Genomic DNA, 19,879 nt, shown 5'->3' on the forward strand with positions numbered 1-19,879 from the left:
GAAAAAGAATAGTGGAAAACAGTTAACTCTTGATAACTTTTCAAAGGAAGCACCCGCAAACCCCACTTAAACGTGTCTTTAAAACGCCTCTTAAACATCTTATATTTACTTGATAAATAAATATTTTAAAATACACACAATTTCAACTTTTTTTACTTCCCTCGACTTTCGTACATTCAACATTCGCACACATTTTCAGGAACCAATTATGTGCGAAAGCCGAGGGCCGCCTGTATATCACAAAAATCACAAATTTTTCAATTATATAAAATATTAATATTCATTATAAAAAGTATCTATGTATTTTTAAATGTAATAAAAATCGATAGTTCATATTATCTGTGTTTTTTATAACTTTTTATTATCGTGTCCCCTTAACATTCATTAGCCCGAATAATCGAGAGTCATCTGTATTTGGAATCAGCACTGGTAATTAGATCGTGCTCATTATTTTAGATTATCAAGGATTTGCGAAATCCCTACCCAGAGCCTTAAATAATATTTTCTCACGAATACACGTAAAAGCGACTTTATACTCATCAAAACGTGAATATATTTCACGTGGAACATGAATGATTTGGATTCTACGTGTATCTGAGAAATTTTATTTTGAATTTAATTGCTTATAATTTTTTTTATGAATAAAATAGTTTTACGTAATCATTTCGATTAAACCAATTGTGAATTATTTTATTTGGTACAATAATCATAATTTTCCAATAGGATGACAATCAATTTTTTAGCTATCATAGAAAACTGAACTACATTTAGATTGGGTTACCAAATACTGAAAAATATTAGTATTTGTTATAATATTAAAACTCTTTACTGTTGTGTTTAGCAACATTTCTAAATTCAAACAGTAATTTTCGAGCGGGGCAAGATTGGTAGGACGTCCTTTGCAAATCTCGTAATCTCCACGTGGGGAGTAATGCTCAAAGTTGTGTAATATCCTGGGCTTCGGCCACCAGATCTTAGGTGTGTGTTTTGCACATTGGGGGATTTTCACTGCCACCAGCAAAAACGTTGATATATTATTTATTCATGATAACGCCGCGCAAAACATCTGCATTCGCTTTAAATGAGCACACAATTATTGGATAATGTCTAGGGGTGGTTTGGGGTAAGTTTATCGTGTTGGTTCCGGTCCTTGATGGGCACGCAGATATCCTTCGGGCAAAGTTTTTAGGGTCGAGGGTGGAAGCGAACAATAGTTGCATTGGAGTACGCTAAGCATTAATCACATATGTGTGTTTATCGCTCAAATAATTAATTATAACAATTAACTGTCAGGTTAACAGGTTGTATTATTACATATATGATATTGTAACTCTCATGTGAGGATAAATTATTTTTTATTATTAAAAACTCCGTATTATTAATTAAGACTCAGTTTATAAGAAATAAAATATATACAAACGCTATTTAAACGCTAATTCTCCCCATCATCATTCACAAATAAACTCTAAAGCAGTCCCCCTATTTCATAGACAAGATAAATGTTCGATAGTGAACATTTTTATTAATTTAATTAAATTTTTTTTTTTTATTTTTCTTGCGACGATTTTTTATGATAAAATTTGTACAGTAAATCAGAATTTTGAAAGCAAAGTATTTTTTTACTCAAAATTAGCTTCAAAGCCCATCGATACATGTAATTCAAATTTGACTGGATTCGGTATCCATGTGGTACATATGTTAAACCCACGTTATCTTCCCTTGGATCGGATACTATATAATATAATAACAATCTCATAAGCGTCCGTATATCATCTTGCAGCGTTTTTAATACGACAATAAATCACTACATGTATATGTGTGTGTGCACATACTTAGGTTGATAAACCGAGCGTATGTAACGTTATTGGTCCGTCTTTACAGCCGATGGCACATTTGTCCAAGAAACTGGGCTAAGGGTTTGTTATCTTACCCTTAAGGGATACATATTCCTGCCCACATGTCCTGGAGGGGCATTAAATCAATTTTATTATGGAGATAACCATCGGACCAGCGCGCTTTCTAACCACCAAGGCTACTGCTCATCGTTCAACATCAAAAATTGCTTATTAATTAAACACTTAACAATATCGATAGTCTTACCAAAATAAATTAAGTGAAAATTAATTAATTAAAGTTATATTACTATTAAATTTAAGTATTTATTAATGCATATTTAATGTATGGTTTATTTTTAACCAGCTCAATTATTTAATTGATATTTTAAGAAACTGAAACAAAAATTTAACTTTATGTTTCAGGTAATTACTAACTTAATTTGGTATAATTATTTAGGTTATAAAGTCAATAAACTTACAGTATATTTATGTAGGTTAAGTATAAATTGAGTTTAATTAAAAGTAATATTTATATAATATCGTGATCTTAAAATTATATTTAGGCATTTCATCAATACATATTTTAAGTATAATTTATTTTTAATCGGCATAATTATTTTAGGTACATTTAAAGAATAAGGAATCAAAATATGTATTTATAAATACTTATCTGATAGGAAAAATTAATATTTTTTGTAAGTATCTCAAATAAATTATACACGAAAAATGGGATATATATATATAAATATATATATTTTTTATGAAGTCTCGGGATTCATCGCGATTTTTGCTTACTTGTATTTTATATTTTTGAATGAGTTTCTATTAGTTTAAATATTATTACCCTCACTGCTCCGCGGATAGGAGCATACTAAAAAATTTTTTATCGTTCGTTTATCGTATTGTTACAAATGTTCGATCCTTGAAAACAATATACAGCAAGTAACTGCTAATATATATATATATATATATATATATATATATATATATATATATATATATATATATATATATATATATATATATATATATATATATATATATATATATATATATATATATATATATATATATATATATATATATATATGGATTTTTAGATTTTCGCGAGTATAATTATTTTTTAAATCTCGGGATTCATCGCGATTTATGCTTACTTGTTGTATTCTATATTTCGGCCGTGATTTTCCGGCCATGATCACGAATTGCTTGCGACATATATATATATATATATATATATATATATATATATATATATATATATATATATATATATATATATATATGTATATATATATATATATATATATATATATATATATATATATATATATATATATATATTAATATATATATTAAATCTCGGGATTCATCGCGATTTATGCTTACCTGTATTCTAAATTTCGGCTGTGATTTTCCGACCATGATCACGAATTGTTTGCGACTGAAATATAGAATACAAGTAAGCATAAATCGCGATGAATCCCGAGATTTAAAAAATAATTATACTCGCGAAAATCTAAAAATCCATATATATATATACACATATATTCATACAAACATTTCAACAATATTACACCTTTTAAGATAATTTATGTTGTGTGTAAAAATGTCATAATAAAATTATTACACCACGCTTTTTCATTTTTACTATTTTTACGTCAAAATCGTTACAAAATACTCGTATTTTCGGTGAATATTTCATGAAGAAATATTTTTCAATTCCGCCAAAAGCGGCTTTTATCTCCAGTTTTTACGCACAAAAGAGGACAGGGATTACGTGACATTTGATTTTCACCATGAAAGCTTTTTGATCCTCACGTCTATATATTTTGTATCTCTTTTCTGTATCAAATTTTCTATAATGTATGTTATATACATACATAAGTGTATATCGTGTCCTTAATACAAAGTATATAAATTAGTGTCATAAATACTAAATATTACATTACGAACGTTGGCATAGTAAAATATGCTTTGGAGGGTTAATAAATGGTATCAGATAGCACAGCTGCACCAAAACCCTCTTTGGACTAATTAAAGTTAAATTAATAACAATTGAAAAAGTATTATGCAAATTTATACAGCTAACTTTACATAAAATTTATGTTTTATTTTATTAAATATATATTTTCTAAATTTAACTATTTTGTGTCTATAAAATTATATTAATATTTGCATCATTGACTATTCAATTTCAAAACAATGAAATATGAAATGTAAATGTTTATATAAAATAAGCCATATCGAATTTTTATTATGTACTCTTTTAGGTTTGAGGAATATTATTATAAAATAAAAAAAGCCACAATATTGACTAAGTCCTTAATATTCAGAACGCCTTGTATATCTCTTTTTATTTTAAACACATAAGTAATACCAACATTAAGATGATTCATAAATATTTAAATATATGCTTTTTGAGTAAAATACACAATGACAATGTCTCAATAATAGCTATAATGAGCCATAGTTAAGAAGCAAATGTCTAGAAAAAATAAAATAAAAAGGTTCTAAAAGGAAATAAAATTCGAATAAAGGATCGTTAGACAAACAACACGTCACACGTAACGTACGTTACGTGTGCCAATTGATTGTCGCTTTGATTGCTGTTCAATTATTTCGATTCGCTCCCATAGTATCCTCAATGTCGGCCACTTCAACGACGTGTATGCTAATTTTAGATTGCAATTCGCAAAATTCCCGGACGGCCACGGTCCGTGATTTTGTAGAACCAGTCGACCGGCGCATCTTATTTGAGCGATGACCTATAATTGGATTTTGGATAATTATCTATATCGCGTCAATTTTATCTGACGATGCCATCTCCGATAATTGATTTAACGCGGAATTATTGGAGAAGATGGGTGTACGTATTCTGAACGTAACTGATACGCGAGTCGGATTAACCCCACCCGATGTGTTCCCTATTTGCATGTTAAATTTTACGGACTGGTTATCTGACGCGATCGAGAGACGTTATCTTATTGAATTGATAAATATAAGGCAGTGTATATATACACACATATTACGCTAAATGTTACTCAGTGAATCAATGTAATGTATAATATATGTATGCATATTATAGTACTATTCACGAAGTGCCAAGGACATTTGCGATCCTAGAATTGTACGGAAATCATAACAATGGATATTATTTGTTTGTCTTTACAGACAATGATTTTCATCAAGAATTTTGATGTTTATTTTTTACTTGGAGAAAAATAAAATGTATGATAAACTGTCTACATGGCCAGATTTTATATAATATTCTAAAAACGGGGGGGAGGGGTTCAAATCCATTTTAAAAATTACCAATCATAGTATTAAAGATAAAAATGTAGCACTGATCAACACAAATTTTGTCTATTTTTTTATCAGAATAGCTGATTCTGATAAAAAAATTTGCGCTGATACAAAAAAATCTTTTATTTCGTACGTAAGCATACTAAATACTTTCCGAAAAATGAAAAAAAATAAAACAGACTAGTATACCATTTGGGTTGAATGTACAGTTTGTAGAGAGAATAAGTGTTAAATAGATCGAATGCATTTATATAATTTTTAATCATATGAAAATTTTAATTTGTAACTCACGTATTTAGGTTGGACCCTTGAGGAACCCCTGACGGGGTGAAATACTCTTTCGACAATTGATAGGTTACAAACTGTCTACGATCGCTCAAATAACTAGAGAATAACTGAGCTAAATCATCCAAACAAGCAGGGTCCGACAATTTTTTAAATAATAACATACGATTAACCTTATCAAAGGCCTTCTCAAAATCCGTATATACGCTGTCTACTTGAATTCCCGCATCAAAAGATTTTATCACCGTTTTGCCGCTAGTTAAACAAAACTTGTCGAAACGATTTGAGACGTATTTATGAATAAATAATATTTTGAACAATTCAACAAGAGTTGACAACACTGTGACTGGTACATAGTTTTTAATGTAAAATTTGTCACCCTTTTTACAATAAACTTTTGCGTATTTCCAAAGATCATTAAATACATTTTAGAGGAGCTGCGAGACTGATAAATCAGGCCCAAAAGAATTTTCAACTTCTGAAAGCAGTAATTAAGATCTGAGCGCTGAGTTTCCTTAATGGTCAATACTAATTTAAAGTTTGGTAACCCTAAGGGGTGTGACTTCGCAGCCAGTAAGACGCAGGTAAAAACTAGTAGCAAGATGATTTAATTTTTATTACATGTATTGCATGTTACTATAATGGAAAAGATCGTTATTCTCTGGAGTGTGGAGAAGCTGACGAATAGATGATGTCAGTGGAAGGTCCACAGAGTTATTATTGGTGTGGCAGCGACAGTATAGCGGAGGTTGATCCCTCTCTGCTTCATCCTCTGAGCGTCCATGTTTTCCACGTCTTCCAGTGTATTCGGTGTCTGCCTTATGTATTCAGAGCTGCAAAGCTTGCTGACCAATTACAATCATGCAGCGATCACCTAGCCAATCATTGCACTCGCTTCTTTGAACAACGAAATATAAAGTAACATTTGCTTGATGGACATCTCCGGGGCCGAATTGTGTAACGGGAATATTGTGACTTTTCGGTGTTTTTGTCGGTGCTGTGCAAAATGTATTCAAATGTACAATTGTATATTTGTTTTGTAAAAGTATAACCATAAGGCGTTAAATAAATAAATAAAAGTGAATAACAAATATTTTTACTATAATTAGTGAATAGCAAACAAATGTTAATCACCGTTGGTGTATATAAATTACTCAAGTATCTTAAATAAATAATAATAATAATAATAATATTTTTTCCACTCGTGAATATTTTTCTTCACTCGCGAATATTCTCGTATCACATCAGTGTTTATAATCACGATTTGAGCAGCGTTCGATATTGAATTATCGGCGCCTGTGCTCACGTACCGAATTCAATCGAGAAGAAACGTACAATTTAAATATTTGCTCGCAGAATAATTTACTCAGACTTAAACTAATTTTTAAATTAAAGTTGAAAGTAATAATTTAAAGTACGGTAATAAAATTGTGTGATAGGGAATACGTACCTGATTTTTTTGTACTTCTAAATAAATTACCAAGGCATATTCAAATGAGCGAATGCTCACAAATCGTGTTTGTTCAGGTCACGTAGACGAACGTGATTGAATAAATGTAATTTATGGAAAATTGAATTATACATAAATCAATAATAACGGATACAATGCGTTGCGTGTGACATGTTTATAATATATTTGTGTAATGTATAGCCAGTTTTCGTATTCTGATCGTTGAATTGATAACATAATGAAATATAAATTTTCAATCGATTCTTTAGTTTTAGATGAAGATAAGTTAACGAATCACACGACCCTTAAATGCTTAATATATCCAGAATTCTAAAGGTATTTTTATTTATTTTGTAAATATTAAGATAAGAAATAAATATATTTTGCTTGTGTTTCAATAAAAACTCGCGATATAATTTTCATACAAAACGTTCTGCTTTGAAATTCTATAGCAATCCCTTGTACTTAATATTATATTATACAGACTTACACTAGTTAATAATTTCAATTACATTATTATTGAATATATTTCAATAGCTGTAAATTTTAAAGAAATTTCAATAATACAAACAATGCCTACATCAAAAAACAAGCGCTAGTAATTATTTGCCACCTAAAATCGAAGATCTTTTAGAATGCAATTTTATAAAAAAAAAACAGCAGCTTAACTTGTGATAATACGCATTTATGTTACAGTGAATATATACTGTTACTGGCGTTTAAATAAAATCATATCGGAATACTTTTTCACCAGCAGATAAATATTTCTACTAGCGAAAAAATAACTGCCATTTGATAGGCGTGACACGTTTAAAACATCAACGTAAATTATGATCTATAACTGACAGCTGTGAACGCTTATTAAATCCTGCACGCTATCTGCCTTTTTCGCTTAAAAAATAGTTTAAGGCGACACCTGATATGGCTAAAATGTTCCGAACGTACATATACCAGTGAAATTATAAATCAATTGCTTAATACATTTTATCTGGCTTAGTAATTAAATAATATATATATACCTACTGGGCAAAATATACATTATAACTAAAAAATACACATTCACTGTAACAGTTGGTTGATTAAACACAAACATAACCGAAACGAATTAACCAAACCTAACTATCATAGTTTTAACTAAATAGTCAAAATTCGTTTCTGCCACTAACATAAAAATATGCTAAAATATGGCTGGTAAATAACGTAATAAATTCCTAAATAATGGATGTGTTGGCTGATATTTTAAATCAATCTATAAAGGATCATGAAAAAGTGACTATTCCCTTTCGGGTTTCATTTTTATATGATATTGGAATTTGTGACATTATTTAATTCATAATCTTGGGGGTTTGCTTGCCATTAAAGTTGTGTTTGTGTGAACTTTGTAGCATAGTTAATTATCAAGGTTGACCGGAATAAAAATATTTTATTTTTCTGTATAAAAAACTTAATATAAAAACGTAATTTAATTGCAACTTTTATTCGCTCTTGCGTTCATTGTTTTGCATTCAAAATGAAATGTTGCCAGTTAAGCAAACTTTTTTGATAAAAAACTTAGTTTATTATGCAATACAATCAAAACGTATTTAACTTTTTTTGATATTAATTATGTTCTTTAATCACGTTTTCAAACTAAAATAGGAAAATGTTCCATTTAAAAGTTTATATGGCTATCTTTGCAAAATTCTGATGCACGTTCCGAAAAGTGTTTTTAAATTTGATTCGTACGTGAGATAAAACTTTGCACAGGGGGGCAACTTGAACCGATGAACGAAACCAAAGCTGCCCTTTTATCTCAACGTCAATAAAATTCGACAATGGAAACCTAATAAAGATTAACAATTGAGAGATAACCACTAAATATGTCTCTAACTTTTAATATTCGACTGAATAACAAACCGTTGAATCGGCATGTGTTTATGTTCATATTATTGTACCATAATGTGGATTTTACGGTCGGATTGAGTACTGCTGTTTCAACGTGAGTAAACCTATGTTGGACAAGCTCGTCGACCAATTGTTGTCGTTCCGCTATGTGATGCATTCGCAGACAAACCAATTAACATGTAATTATAATGCATATTATATCATTTTAATCTCAACACAAATATTATTATTTATATCAAGAAAAATAAAACAAATGTTATATGTAATTTACGGATAACATCCTTCTATCAAATATATTGCAAATATATCAATTATTTCCACTTTAAACATATAGTGTAATCTAGTAATTTAAATAAAAATTGATTTATATTAATATAAGTAGCAAGAATATTTTTTAATTTGGCATTTAAGAATTTTCAAATTTATATCATGACTAAAAGACCAGAATTATAATCTATATTTCCATAACATCACTGATAAATATGATGATCAATAATGAAAAGTAATTTTTGATCATGCATGATGATCTATATGATTTTTAAGATGCAGTGACTCATAAATATTACAAGTCAAGAGGCACAGTACACGCGCATCTGAAGTCCCGCGAGCGGTTCTCGCGGACCTAGCAACCGTCGATAAGTACGACATCATTCTTACAATCGTATCCAATGTATATAACGCGACACGAAACTGGACTAGATACACTCGACTCCACTACTGTGCTCCACGGACTTACTCGACCACTGACTTCAGCAATTTCAGAACAGGTCTTTAAGAGCATGTATCGACGATTTCAATAAAAACCTATCAATGTTACCAAAGATTCATTATCGAAGCGACTATTCGCGATATTATTATTAAAATAGATATAGGTGTTCATTGTGTTAGCCCCGCTGTAACGCATTGGTCAGTCATATTGAAACGAAAGATATACAATAAATAAAATAGAATACTTATTTTGATAAATTATCTTAAAACTTGTATCTGGCGTGATTATATTTTTTTTTCTATTGGGTGGTCAACCATAATTCCTTTGTGGCCAGCAATAAAACATTTACAAAAAATATAGATTAAATAAATGGAGTCAAAGTCATTAATTATATTAAGACTGAAATGCGAATATTGCTCAAAATAAATTTAATTCATATCAAAATGTACATTAGAAACTCGGTGCATTTTAAAACTTACGCGCTCAAAATATTGCGCTGCACGCTCGTAAAAGGCATCACAATAGTTATCATCGCGATGTATCTGTAAGATATACTATCTGGAGAATAATAAATAATATAATATCTGGAGAAATACATAATACGATTCTTTCAATATGATTGTATATAGAATAAATAGATAATTTTTCAATTAGATTATAAAACATTTAGCGACACGCGTTTGACATTTAGAGGTATCTGAATTAAACTTCAATGGAACATCTAATAAATGCGCGTAGGCGTGTACTTGCGCGTTTATTTGCGCATATGGAAACTTTTGCAATATCTTCCAATATAACATCCAATAAAAGATAGCTGGCTATAAACAAATTAATGTCAAGTATCAATATAAAAAGGGTCCAGAACTGCGTATGACGCATAAGGTAAAATAATAGAATTATAAAAAAAATACTTTTAAGGTTTTAAACTTAGCTAAATTTATCTAAATTTTTTGTTTGTATATACATATGTAAAATAATTTTATATTTTATGATCTATGTTAATATTATATTGAACTATACTGTTAATTTTATAAAATAACAATTATCTATTGGGCGTATTTTGAAACATTTCAATAAGGATTTCAATTAGGCGGTCTGTTTATATTAAAAAAACAATATTTGAACGGTTAAAATAAAATAAATATTATAACTTTTTAAATCCAATTTCATTGTAAATAAATTATATTTACCATGGGTAATAAAAAAATCACTGGTAATTCATATTATTTTTATGTACATAATAGTATAATATAACAAAAACATATTTCGTATTTATTGTTCTTCTAACTTTTAGCATTTGTAATTATATATTTGAAAAGAAGATTCAATAAATTATATCCATGGTCACTTTATTTTAAATAAATGCCACCTGATTTAGATGTATAATTCCAAAAAAAATCAAGTAAAATTTAATTCCATGTTTTTTTAATGTAAAAGTATCTGAGAAACATTTTTTTTAAATAACGACTGATTTGAGGTGGAAGATTGCTGATTACCTCATTTATTTTTACTAACATTATAATAAGCAAAAATGTGTTAGTAAAAAAATTAATATAACAATGAACAATAAAAAAACAGTCAAGAAACAATTTTATATATAAATAAAAATAACTCAATACTGAATATTCAAAGGTAGAGATATAAATTTAAGATTGACTTTTAATACCTCTAAAATAGCTTTTATGTATGTAAAAACATTGTCATCATGGACCTCAGTGTATTCGCTGAGGCTGTAAATGATTTATCTATTTTATTTTTATTCATTTTTTGCATTCAATCTAGAATATTTTACTATTTTGATAAAAAAGTGTGCTCAAAAAATTTGAGACCAAATCTTTAAATGTACTAAAAGAAGCATATATTTGCATATTTTACGACATATTCTATGAAATTAAGTATGTATCACTAATGTCGCTAATGCTTGCCTATTTTTTTTTTAACAATTATTGAATAAATATAATTTTTGAATACTTAATTTATTTTTCAAGTAATTTAATTACTAATTTTATTATATAAAAATCATAGAGAAATTTGAAACTGGTTCATAATTATAAAATCAACAGATTACAATACTCGACTCTGCCCTTCATTATTCATAAAATAAACACAACATTGTAATTATGGTTTTGCGCTTGACTAAATTTATAATACCACACCTGCAGTTAGATAAGTCTAAAATAATCATTAAAAAAGGGAAACAAAATACTTAAACATTTCTTAAAATATTACGCTTAGAATTTTTTTTTTAAATTAATTAAATGAGTCATTGGTTGTAACAATGGTTGAACTTTTTTTTTTTTCATATTAATAACCATATATTTTACTGTTCACAATGCTATAAATAGAAATGAGCAAATGATGAATTTCATTAGCAGTTTCCCCTTTTACACAAAATAAATTATTAAAATAACTTAAACATAATATCAATTAAAGTAACTATTTTAAACACACTATTATCATAAGCTTAATGCGATTATAAACCCTGACACGTCAAGCGGATCCTAGCGTAAACGGCATTGCTGCCAACTGAAACTTTACTTTTCGACATTTACTTATTAAATATTATTTTTATATAAGTACGTATTTAAACTATATATTTTTTGATATACTTTTAACTATAAATCTTAATTTTTTTTTCAAATAAAAATATTTTTTTTTTTAATAAATTTAAATGATGTACGTATAACATTACATCATACAAACATTTAAAACATTTCCAACAATTTACATTTTAAATGCTCTTATAATTTAAAATTAATTTGTAATATGTATTTATAATTATTTATAATATAAAATTAATTAAAAATAAACTGTATTATCTAGTTTGTAAGTGTATGCATTTGTGTATTCACAATAGTACACTAACAAAAATTTTAGATGAAAAATGTAATATATCGAAAAAATACATACCCTATCACACCTACAGGCGAAACTCACAAATATAATTAACTAACAATCGTTTCATGACACGTCGACTGTACAGTCACTATTAGTAGGTGCTCTACACACACACCCAAAAATTGCACACAGTCCGACCTGTTCACAATTATTACGTTATTCAACCACAAATAATACACTCAACGGTTGAACAATCGACAGGCCGTATTCCAGGTTCTGATCGGCATTAATGCGACCCGAATTTCGGAGCGACGCCGTTTTCCCGACGCCGCGTTTGCCCCATGGCAGCCATGATAGATTCGCCCCTGTGCGATTGCGCGTAAAGCTCCGCACGAAAACTCTCGAGAGCTTTCGGCCGTTCTCGTCAAAACCAACCCCCCTCCCTCCACCACAACCACCTCACCTTGGAAAACCGGCTTGGCGAGAACGAAACGAATTAGGTACGGTTATTGAAAAAAATGTATTTCAATAAGCTGTGCTGCTAGGAATGATGATGATAAAGCTTCAATTGTATATTTGAGAAAAATTATATTACATCAGAACATTTTGTTTTTTTATTAATATTAAACGCTTGTATTGGTAAATTATATTTAGCATATTAAGATATGCATATATATTAAAATATGTTTTATTATTTTTAATAACTTTTTGGTTTTATAAATTCGATGCTAATTTAAAGATGAAATGAATCAAGTGAAAACATTTTTTTATAAGTTCAAAACCGAAGGTAAAATGCTCGAAAACTAAACGATGCTTATGGTGCAGTGGTGCTTTCAAAAATTTTGTGCTGCGGACAAGAGTTTTGAAGATGAAAATGTTGGTAGGCTTCCTTCTGTAGTTAATTAAAACCAACTGAAATAAATATATAGTTGAATTAAAACCACGTATAACAGTTCTTAAGCTTTGACAAAAGTTAGCCATTAATCTTCAAACAGTTCTGGACTAGGGATTCCAATCCCGAGCCAAAATTTTGATCCCGGGATTTCGGTATTGCAATTAGTCGATCCCGGGATCCCGGGACCAGTCCCGGGATAATTTTCATGTTATTTTATCGATAAAAATAATTTAAAATTAATAATACAATATATTTTTACATTTGTTTTTTATAACGTACAATGTATAAAGTACGTATAATTTTAGTCTTGGACTTAAAATAGAAAATAATATAATAAAAATAAAAAAGGGAAGGTCTTATATATTTATTTGAGAAGAAAAAAATGAACTTTTGACTATGTATGTACATTCTATGTACATTCATAGACACAATTAATTGAAAACATTATTTTGAATAAAACTCACGAAGTAACATCAAAGCATCAAGTGTTTTATCATTTAGCCTTGATCTGATTTTGGTTCCTAAGCAGCCTGCTGCTGAAAAAGCACGTTCAGACTCACAGCCTCAAAGATTCACAGATGACACGTGCAACTCGCGCAAGTTTGTACACGAAATATAACGATGTTGTCAATAATAATTTGATTGTGCTTGATAAATCAACCAATCCGAAAAATTCGGGATTATGTTTTATAATCCCGGGACTCATCGGGTATTGAAAATCGTTCGGGATCCCGGGATCCCGAATCCCGGGATCCCGAACCTATTCTGGACTTCTTACAAAATAGGTGCCGCACAAACAAAAAAATCACTTGTTCTGCGCTTCTTTTACGCAATAAAAACTATCTTTAGATAGAAAATTAATATATAAAAGTGAGAGATCGATCTCAATACAATATAAATTTCTTAGAATTTTTTTGCCCTATATATAATTTTGTATATAAAAAAGCTTTTTACTAATTTAGTTTACACAAAATCAGGGCATTATTTGTGGATGTAAATTATTTTATAGTTTTAATGAAATATAAATGAACGCAAATAATAGTAAAACATTAACTAAAACTTGGGAGTACATAATTTTTTTTAAAATATTATTTGAGATATTAAAATTCTGACTAAAATATGCGTGTTTGAATAATGGTCACGAGATATTTTACTCGGATTTGGCAAAAAATGACTTAAAAACATGGACTCTTTTTATTTATTAGGCAAATACATCCTAGCTAGTTTAACAATTAAATAACTTAAAATATAGTATTTTGTATAATGTTTTTAAAGTGTAAATCGAATATTTCTGTCTCTTTTCATACTACCTATTCTAAATATGCAGCTAAAAATTTATCGGATATATTGTATTTGTTGTTTAGGTTTTTCCGGATTTATTTAATATGTTACTTAGCTTTTTCAGATGTGATCGCGCCTCTTCTTACTCGCATCTTGTTTAACAACGTTTTGACCACCGACGTTGGGCGAATTTTGGACCTTATCTCAGCCGCTGCAGACCCTTGAGCTTCCTCGTCTTGTATTCGATTTTGTGTTTTGTTATTTTTCTGTTTGTTTGTTACTAAGGGAACAACAAGTGCATTAATTTTTGAATTGCTTTGCTTAGATGAATTTATATTTATTTGCTCTAGACTGTATTTCAAAATGTATTCTAAAAAAAATAGAATACGTTTTGTACAAATTTTTAATTATAAATTATTAAAAAAATAAGTATTTTAAAGGATAATATAATGTAATAGCTTAAGTAAAATTTAAAAACAACTCATATACAATCTGAAGTTGTGGTTTTTGTATAACTAAGTATGAGATATTCTGTCAAAACAAATTAAACTGTACGTAATATCTATTTAATAGTTCATTAGGTCCTTTAAATATTGAAAGTTTATTTAATATTTGAAGGACTTAATGAACTAAAAAAATGTGTTGTTGGATTAGTATATACTAATATATGAAAGATTAAATTAAATATATTTTTTGTTTACTCATGTATCGTATTAGTTTTACACTGATATTTTATTAACTTAATAAATTTATAAGTTAACCACCTAATTAAAATATAACTTGTTATTGATTTACTTAAAATCAAGGGTAAGCAACAAAGGACCCGCCAGGCAAATTTATGCGGTCCCAGACCACAAACAATATCATAATATATACTTGGCCCGCAATGTAAACAAAAAAATGAAAATATTATATTTATCTATACTAGCAGCTATTTACAAGTAAGTAAGTATAAAGTAACTATTAGGCAATTATCAAAGAATACATCTATTTTTTTAGAAACTCGGCGTTAAAAATATATATCTTGTATCAAACAAAGCATCTTAAATACATTACAAATTCTTTTATAATTTAAAATATTACATTTTATTAGTTTAAAATTGTTACATAAACAGCTATTATTCGATAATATGTTATTTAAAATTAAAAAAAAACACACTGAATTTTTCAGCAAAATAAAAAATAATTTACATGTATTAAAAAAATCAATACCTAAAATTAGGGTATAAAAATACAATATACAATTGTGTAGAAAAATATGTATATTACATTATATATAATTATTAAATAAAAATACCGAATATATACACTTTTTTTAGGTACACATTTCTTACAAATTTTTTTTGTATCTCTCTTAATATACTGTACTGGGATTTTATGTATAAATATATATTCAAATATAATAAGCACACATGTCATACAAAATTCAAGGTGTAGACATATTATTAGGCTTATTTTTTTAGGTAGTGTAAATAAATTAATTTTATTAAATTACATGTTTAAATGTACCACAGTTTGTTTCATATTATATTTATGTTTGTTATCTAATACCGTACCATAAATAACCCACACTATAAATGGCACTTTTGTATTCGAATAGTGCGGGCATGAGGGCTAAGAAAAATAAATAATAACGCCAATATTTTTCAATGACATATCGCCGAGCACGATTTTATAAACGGGATGAAATATATTGTGGATATCAGCGCAACAAAAAGAAAAACACCCACAATATAGTAACAAAAAAAGTCATTCGAAATCTGTAGCCAATTTTTGTTTCAAAGACGAACGAGCCAACTTTTCACCGGTTCAGCGACGGGTCGTGTATTTCCCGAGCATGAATAAAACATTGGTAATAAACCAAACTGGAAAAATTGCAAAAAATAAAATCAAGGGGGGAGCAAGCAAAGTGACCTCAGCGATAATGCTTAGCCTGGAAAATTTATAGTCGTTTACAACGAATCGAATTTCAGAGAGCGGTCGAAAACCGTTGAGAGTGCCGAACACGGTGCTAGATAAGAGAAATCCTCTCTAGACATGTGTTGACCGATAAATTTCCACTTTGCGATCTTATGTTTCAAAAAATCACTACTGTCTATTACTATACTTCTTTTAAAGCAATTAATACAACTATAATGTACACAGTGATAATATTCCTTCAAATAAATTTAATTGATCAAGAAAACATTTCAAGCAAATGTTAAAAAATATCAAAATTTTCAGCTAGATGTAAAATTTGTTTTACCAACATTTTTGAGTCCCATCTGTCTCTATCTTACATCAACCCCTATATTTCAGCTGAAATATTCTTCCTCAGCTGCTCAATGGTCTTAATATTATTGGCATAAACCCTCTCCTTCATACCGAGAGAAAATATTTCGGCTCTGATAAATTTGTTAAACGTAGAACGATAACCGTAGCTAAAAACCTTCAGTAAGAGCTTCTTTATGGTTCAGTTACACTTAAAGTCATTGCTCTTACTGTTCCATTCTTTTAAAACCACATTTTTTGATTATATACTTCTACAAGAATTTTTGAATTGCATATTAAAATCGAATTACTAGTGTCTATTATTAAAAGTTACAATATTGTAGCTTATGTGTGACTTCGTAGTGAGACGCAGGTGAATTTAGTTAGAGTTTTATTAGATTAAATTAAAATTGCGACAGACGATAAATGGCAAGACGTATTCTCCGAGCGGTGGTGGAGAAGCTGGCGGTGGTATGTGTGAAATAGGTATACGCGTTTAGTAAACGATATTCGCTTGATGGGCATTTCTGTATTGCTCTAATTAAACTTTTTCCATGGCGCACTAATGATTTTTTTAATTCTATTAAGATAGCACAAAAACGGGGGTCGATTTTCAGGATTCAATTAATTAAATTAAAAGAAATAGTACTCTTAAAACAACATAACCTTGTTGGTTTTTATAAGTTTACTAATATTTATAAATACATATTATTCTTGATTGATGAATTTAAATTCTTAACAGTTTATTTAATATAAAAAAATAAATTTAAATATTTCACAGTTTTTAATTATTTTAAATATGTAGCAATACTTAATATTGAAACATTTATGGTAACATATGTAGCGGCAGACATGTTTCACACAAACAGAAATAAAATAACAATAACAAATGTATAGGAATATAAAATCGAATTATAAGTAAATATTTTTCTAGATTGCTAAAATTTTATTTTTTTATTTTTACGTTTCTTGAAGAAGCCACTGTTACATATATATATACATTTAAAAAAAATCATCTTGAAGATACATAGATAATTTTTCTAACAAAACAGTTGATTTGTTATTATAACCCTAATTTTATTTTAATTACTGAAAGTTTTTCATTGTGTAAATAATTTTCTTGAATATTTAAATATTCACTATAATGTGTGGCGGCCAATATGCGTTACAAAGATGGGGGAAAAAAACACCCTTTTGCCTAGCAGGATAAGGGATAAGACAACGGAAATTTTGATAAGTTATCAAAATTGCAATTCTGGACAGTTCGAGCATTAGTGTTGCGGTAAAGACGACATTAAAGACAGGAGTACGAGTTAGGCTCACCGCCGGGGCTCTGCCCTTGACAAATTATATTAATAGCAGTCCCTAAATTTCCGGCATTTTTAAATGTTATTAAAAAACCTGTCTCACGGAAAGAATTTACACATATAAATTTCCCGCATAGGAAACAACACGACCGGTCCCCTTAAAAGCATCCCTAGAGACTGCAGATACTAGGCTCCCAAACTGCGGCAAATAATCGTAAGACTGCGGCTTTGCATGCGGCAAAGCCGCAGTTTTGTGAATATTTAAAAATTAAATTAAATTATGTACCATAATGGTAGGACAGCAATCAAAACAAATCAATACCATTTGACAGATGGTTAAACAGTCGGTAAGCTGTGCTTATTGGGAAGTTGTACAATACTGTTCTTGTATGCGGTACTTCAAACAACATTTAGGAATGCAATTGCTGGTGATTAGGTGGCGCACAAACTAGTTCTTCCAGAACCTCAAAATTGTGCATATCTCCTACCAGCAGCTTAAAGAAGTGCTTTCACATGTACCTTGATTACTTTGTAGGAATTTGGTGAAAAATAAAAAGTGTCAATATTTATATTTCTGTATGTACATGTATTTGAAAAATACCTTTTAGACCTTTTTTATTAAAAGTTAGTCAATTGCATTATTTGACAACCAGACCAGAAAGCCATGCTTGAGGGTACTGCGCACTAGGTGATTATACAAGATACTTAAGAGATTATTAAGGAAAATAATAATATATTATTATGTATAAAAACGTTATTCTTGGTACACATATATAAAATACACACGTACGTTGCATTTCTTGTCTTTTATTACACATTCTCCTGTATTGTATGAGTCGTATTTCTATTATTTACAGCTTTTGCTTTGTTTTACATGTTGGTTTATGCCACGGGATGGTTTATGCGGGCTATCGTACACTTGTACGGTTTACGACCTCTCAAAGAGACCGCGACTCCTCCGAGCAAATATCGCGTCGAACATCGTTCCGAATGGAAAATCGCAAAGAGGAAATTTGTCGGTCAACACACACATGTCTGGGGATTTCACTTATCTAGGGACCATGTTCAGGAAAACTCCAAGCAACGTTTTCCGAATCCAATTCGTTGAAAACTATCGTAATTCTAACAAAATTTGTCGAAACAAATCATGAATAACCATTTCCGACATATCTTACAATATTAACAAATTTACTGTTAAATTAAAAATTATAAAATTATAATTTATTTGACTTTATTTTAACATTATTTTACAACGTGGTGATGAGAATACTATTTATATTATTTTTTTAAATTACTTAGCAGTCTATGTTATGATTATTTATAAGGCATATCGTTATTAGTTGCGTTTTTATACTACGTACACATTGTAGCAATCACACATGTTCCATTTCTGTTTCTATAGAATCCTGGAATGCAAAAACATCCACTGACACAGGAAAAGCCGCAAAATTGTGGTGCTAAAATATTAATACAAGTCTTGGGGCAGGATGATCCGCACATTTTGTATTTCTCGAACATGGGGCACGTGGGGAAAATAGCGATTCCTGTAATTATTAAAAAATAAAATTATAAACTACTTTATTTTTAAGGTTAGCACATATTTATTTAAATGTGCTTGCTAAGTGCACATTGCAGCTATAACACATATTCTATTTCTATTTCTATAAAATCCTGGAATGCAAAAACATCCGCTGATTCAAGCTAATCCGCAAAATTGTGGTGTCAATATATTTGAACAAGATATGGGGCAAGGATCCGCATAATTTGTATTTCTCAAACATCGGACATGTGGGTAATATTGCGATTCCTTAAATAAAATAAAAGTATATTGATTAAGCG

The 19,879-nt window shown here is 29.2% G+C and overlaps 1 protein-coding gene across 1 annotated transcript in view; it reads right to left on the reverse strand.

The window, feature by feature from the left end:
• Positions 1-12,640, reverse strand: part of LOC148228240 (uncharacterized) — a 74,825-nt gene extending 62,185 nt beyond the window's left edge. Inside the window, exon 1 of the mRNA XM_088200202.1 lies at positions 12,380-12,640. The gene's annotated coding sequence lies outside the window, so the exon portion shown is untranslated. The remainder of the gene's footprint in view (positions 1-12,379) is intronic.
• Positions 12,641-19,879: the final 7,239 nt, after the last annotated feature.

The sequence above is a fragment of the Plectrocnemia conspersa genome, unplaced genomic scaffold (genome assembly GCF_051122295.1).
Source record: "Plectrocnemia conspersa isolate PC_06_02 unplaced genomic scaffold, ASM5112229v1 ptg000012l, whole genome shotgun sequence".
NCBI lineage: Eukaryota > Metazoa > Arthropoda > Insecta > Trichoptera > Polycentropodidae > Plectrocnemia > Plectrocnemia conspersa.